The sequence below is a fragment of the Capricornis sumatraensis genome, chromosome 4 (assembly GCF_032405125.1).
Source record: "Capricornis sumatraensis isolate serow.1 chromosome 4, serow.2, whole genome shotgun sequence".
NCBI lineage: Eukaryota > Metazoa > Chordata > Mammalia > Artiodactyla > Bovidae > Capricornis > Capricornis sumatraensis.
Window position 1 is genome coordinate 59533683 of NC_091072.1, and position 6000 is coordinate 59539682.

General features: G+C 36.7%; 1 protein-coding gene across 1 annotated transcript in view; it reads right to left on the minus strand.

Moving 5' to 3' along the window:
• The window catches only part of TSPAN19 (tetraspanin 19), a 29960-nt gene extending 23960 nt beyond the window's left edge, over positions 1–6000 (minus strand). The window contains exon 1 of the mRNA XM_068972160.1: positions 5965–6000. The gene's annotated coding sequence lies outside the window, so the exon portion shown is untranslated. The remainder of the gene's footprint in view (positions 1–5964) is intronic.

A 6000-nucleotide genomic window follows, 5' to 3' on the forward strand; every position in this document is an offset into this window, starting at 1 on the left:
TTAGCAGGTTAGAGTCAAGGATAAAATGTTTCAAAGGACCCAAATACAAAAATAAACTGAAGTTTATTCTCTCTCAGTCCATGGTATGTAATTGGTTCTCTACTGGGAAATCATCCTAGAAATGTGGGGTTTTGCTCCAGCCTGTTAAAATATATGGCTCCCAGTGGAAACAGTGGCTGACTTTATTTTCCTGGGCTCCAAAATCACTGCAGATGGTGATTGCAGCCAAGAAATTAAAAGACGCTTACTCTATGGAAGGAAAGTTATGACCAACTTAATAAAAAGCAGAGACATTACTTTGCTAACAAAGGTTCGTCTAGTCAAGGCTATGGTTTTTTCAGTGGTCATGTATGGATGTGAGAGTTGGACTATAAAGAAAGCTTAGCACCAAATAATTGATGCTTTTGAACTGTGGTGTTGGAGAAGACTCTTGAGAGTCCCTTGGACTGCAAGGAGATCCAACCAGTCCATCCTAAAGGAGATCAGTCCTGGGTGTTCATCGGAAGGACTGGTGTTGAGGCTGAAACTCCAATACTTGGCCACCTGATGTGAAGAGCTGACCCATTGGAAAAGACACTGATGCTAGGAAAGATTGAGGGCAGGAGGAGAAGGGGACGACAGAGGATGAAATGGTTGGATAGCATCATTGACTCGATGGACATGGGTTTGGGTGGACTCTGGGAGTTGGTGATGGACAGTGAGGCCTGGCATGCTGCGGTTCATGGGCTTGCAAAGAGTCAGACACGACTGAGCGACTGAACTGAACTGAACTGAAATTTACTGGAGGTGCAGTCCTCTACAGTCAGCAGAAAGGAAGAGGATGAGTAAACTTAGGTGAGCATCTTTTAAACACGTAAGGTAGAAGTTGCATACTTCTCTTCTGCTTATCTTCCTTTGACACACAGCAGTTAGTCACATGGCAATTCTCAGCTGGAAGTGGAGGTACTTATATGCCTACGATGAAGGAAAGAAGTGAATTAGGGTGGGAAAAGCCAAACAAAATGCCCAACAGGAAACTGTGATATGAAAGATAATCAGAGAGAGAAAAAGATGGCTTTGACATATTTCAGTGTGCTTTACTATGAATAAGAAAAGAATCAAAGATGATCAGAAAGATTTTTTACAATGGGGAAAAAAAAGAATAATGATAATCACTGGAATTGTTTGAAAAAATTCATAAATTCTATTAATATTTAAAAATTCAGGTTGAATTGATAAAAGAAAACCTGGTGGTTAAGCACTGGAAATTTAGGGCAGGCATGTGGAGAGCATAGACAATATAGAATTGGGGTCATCCATAGGGAGCTGATATCTTGGGACTAAATGAAGGAGATGAGGGACTAACTATAGCTTACAATAAGCAGAGGTTTGATGATAGAAAATGACATAATTAGGAATTTGGAGTTTATATTTTTATGTATGTACGTATTTTCTTATTTAGTTTTGTTTTTTGGCCATGCCTGTATAGCATGTGGGCTCTTATTTCCCCACCCAGGGATCAAACCCATGCTCCACACATTGGAAGTATACAGTTTCAACCACTGGACAGCCAGGGAAATACCTAGATTTTTAAAAAATCAGACTTTATGAAATGAGAAAACAATCATTTCCAAAATAGTGTTACTTGAGACAGATGTCAAAGAGGGAGAGAATTCTGAACTCTCAAAGTCAGCTGACTTGTTTAGGAGGATGGTCATGTTTTGAAGTAATTCAAAACAGTAGAGCTTTAGTCCACTTAGACTATTTTCTATTAATTGTGTATGTTTCACCACCTATGTCAGTCAAACTATTTTTTTTCCCTTCCCTTATGCTGAAGTAAAAATCTCGTTGAATAACTGGACTCTGAAAGTTTTGTCTCTCTTTAAAGAGAATAGATAGAAAAGAATGTGGTAGGGAGTGATGGTAAATCACAAAATTGGATCAGAAATTTTAAAAAATTCCCCCTTTTTAGACAGTGAGTCAATCTGATCAGTTGCAGAGTTATACTATTGACTGATGAAGGTTTGAAAGTTCTCTTTGCAGAATAATTTTTTTTGTTCAATTCTACATTAGAAAAATAAAATATTGGTTTGGGGATGTGATAAAAATTTAGATTTTTTTCTTTTGGTAGTTCTTTCTCAATAATAAATGAACCACTTCTAAAAGTAATCACAAAGTTTGGAAAGCTTTTGTTCACAGAGGTTTGATAGTATAGAGAGGAAGATGATTAATTACTCAGACCAGCCTGTTCTTTGCTTTCTTCATTTTAGGGAAAAAAAATTGTGTAGATACCACATGAAGATAGAGAAACAATTGTGGTAAGATCGTAAATCCTGTTGATATTTGAAAAGTGAGAAAAGAGATTATGGCATTTGATAGTTATTTTTTTCTTTGTTTCCAGAATGGACAAAAGCCCATGATCACACTAAGTTATCCTTTAGATTTTTTTGCTTTTACGATTGAGACTAAGCCCCTCTCCCTGCCTGTGCCATCCATCACTTGAGACTTCACTTCTGCTGTGTGCATGTTTGTTAGAGAGCAGGGTGTTAGGCTACAATATTTGTTTAACCTCCCTAAGAACTGTTCAAGGTATCTCTCCTGAAAGCTGCTAATTTATGGTCTAGCAGACTTACATTATATGCAGATAGTAATTAATTATGAAAAAAAGAATGAGAAGTGTGAGGCGAAGTAGCAAACTGAATGCTTCACCGGTAGCAACCCAGAACTATCTCCTGGCCCTGCATCTTGTAGGGAGGCAGGCAGTTTTTTGCTCTTGTGTTTTAAAAGCTGGAACTGAATTGTGCCATATTTCCCATTGCTGCTGAAATCACCCACAGAGGACACGCTGCCTGTGTGCATTGTCACGTATCTTAATGCCAGTCCTTTGCTTTACATAACATAAATAAGTTGGTGGTTTTGTTTTAGTGTGGTAGAGATTTTTTTGTTGTTTTTTAGTTTTGCTTTTACAGATGGTAAAGGGTCTGCCTGCAGTGTGGGAGACTCGAGTTTGATCCCTAGGTCTGGAAGATCCCCTGCAGAGGGAAGTGGCAACCCACTCCAGTATTTTTGCCTGGGAAAACCCCGTGGACATGGGAGCCTGGCAGGCTACTGTCAGTGGGTTCGCTAAAAGTAGGACACAACTGAGTGACTTCACTTTACTTTAGTCCAGTTGGGCTGCTATAACAAAATACCAAAGATTAAGTAGTCAACAGAAATTTATTTCTCACAATTGTGGAAGCTGGAAGTCTGAGATAAAGGTGCAAAGTTTCAGACTTCTTTTATCCTCATATGGCATAGGGACCTCTTTGGGATCTCTTCCATAAGATCACTAATCCCATTCATGAGGCCCCCACCCTCATGAACTAATCACCTCCTCTTAAAGATCCCATCTTCCAACACCATCACATTGCGTGAAAGGATTTCAACATGTGAGTTTTGAGGGGACACAAACATTCAGACCACAGCAAACAGTTCAGGTTAAAGAGAACACATCAAACCAGGTGTCTTAGCGACAAGCGAGGAAGCCCTAAGCCATGTTTGCACAGAATGGTAAGAGAAGGTTATGTGCTGATCTTTTCTGTTATAAGCCTCACATACTAAAAAGGTTGTCAGTGAAAATGATTTGCTTACACAAAGTTACACAGGTTAGTGCAGTTCCTATGTAAATATTTGTAATGTGGTAGACATATTTTATTTTGCTTTAGGCAAAGAATTTGTTTTTAACTTAAATAAAGTCCTGGTATGGTATTTCTTTGGTTTATTTCCTGATTCATTAATAAATGGTCCAACAGCAGAGATATTTTTAAGAGTACAAACGCTATAGGGAAGGACAATTTACAGTAACTCACCTATTCATAAGTGTCATTTTTCATTAGTTAAATAATACTGTAATAACTGTTTTTAAGTTCCTTCTAAGTGCCAGAAGATGGGAACACACACACACACATGCACACACACACACAAATGAATAAATAAGACAAACCATTAGGGAACCAAATCTGTGGCCAACTTTGAATTGTGTGTTGGGGGTTCAGAGTCTGGGAATAAATAGAACTGGGAAGTTTCAGCAAGGAGGTGAATTTGAGGTAATCCTTGAAGAATAATTAAGAGCATTCCAGTCAGACTAAAGGGGCTTCCCCAGTGGCTCAGTAGGAAAGAATCTGGTTGCAACATAGGAGACATATGAGATGCAGGTTCAATCCCTGGGTCAGGAAGGTCCCCTGGAAAAAAGAATGGCAACCCGTTCCAGTATTCTTGCCTGGAGAATCCCAGGGACAGAGGAGCCTGGTAGGCTCAGTCCATGGGATTGCAATAGAGTCTGGACAAGACTTAGTGACTAAACAACAACTTCCTAACTAACTACATATCACTTATTGCTGGGAAAATCCCAAGGGCAGAGGAACCTGGCAGGCTACAGTCTATAGAGTCACAAAGAGTCGTATACCATTGAGCACAAAGACACATAGATAAAAACAGGTTAGAAGAGGAAGTTTTCAATAGAGATGGAACACTGTTCCCAGGCTTTGGAGTGAAGTGCATCAGGGCTTGAGTAGAGTGGCAAGAGATGACAGATAAGGCTGGAGAAGTAGACCCAGTAAGGATTGTGAGGGATCCTGAGTGCTTTGCTAACAATTTGCAAACAGTCATAGACTATGAATCAATTCAACTTGAAACTATTGTTTAACTATGCAGCATTTAGCAAAAATCTATTTAATTGCACTCTTTCTAGAAATTATACCCTAAGTGGATTATATTATTTTTTTCCATAATCCTTAACCTGAGTAGGTTTGTGTGTGTGTGTGGTTTGTTTGGTTTTTATAAGTAACTTGAAAGTATGAGTTGTAGAAACACGCACCACAAATTAATCTTCAGAAGAACTTCTAGGATTATTCTTTTTTGCGATTAATTTGTTTGACAAGGTAAGCATTAATACGGAAAGAAATTTAAACAACATCTTCAAATTAGTTTAAATTGATTACTAATGGATTTTATATTCTTTAGGAAAAGCATGAATAGTTTCATAATTATAAATAAAATTTTAAGTTTAATGTGAATTGCAACAAAATATGTTAGTTCAAACATTTTAAATAAAGAGTTTAAAAGTTTGTAAATCAGCAACAAAACTAAACTAAAAAAAAAGGAAAACTGTTACTTGAGTATGGTCTTTAATAATGAAAATATCCAAAATTCAATTCTAAAACCAGGAGTAGTTTATTTTGAAAATCATTTTCTTTCTTGAATGAAGAGATAATGTGTTTTTTAAATATTAAAAATCTACTTATTTCTCACTCTGTATTATTAATTCTTAAGTTGACACAATGTATTTTATTATTCAATTGTTACCAGGAAACATGGTCTATTTTCTTTCAAAGGCTCAAAGATATTGTTTGTTTTTAGCTTAGGGTATATCAGACAGCTTCTGCCACTACGCTTAACTACTTCCTCTTGGAATTTAATGCTTCATTTGCAAACTTCAAAAAAAAGGAAAATCAGTTGTATACAATATATTTTCTTCACCAATAATAGGAACTTAATGAATTTTTAAGTTAAAATTAAATGTTATGATATAAACTTAAAATTCAAATTTCATATTAAAACAATGTGTGTCACTGTAAATGTTTTACAGTAAAACATATTCCAGAATATAATTTTTTAATTTCTCACCCCACACATCCATTCACTTAAAAAATTTTGATAGTCATTCCTGATTGATTTTCTATTTTAAAAGAAACTGGTGTCACGCAAGGCAAACAATTTATTGGCTTTTCTTCCATACTTCCGGGCCCCACAAATCACTATTCTGGACTAAGATTTTGTGGAATGTACAGTTTATACACGAGCAACTCAACATTCACTAGATGCACATAATAAAAACAGATAGGTAAGAGACAATTTAAAAGTCAGGCTACCTCTAATTGGGTAGCTGTAACAAAGTGTCGTTTCTTTATTAATACTTTCCAAAATTAATTAAATATTAAAATCTACCTGGAATAAAGTGTAAGTTCCTCACCGAGCTCCTGA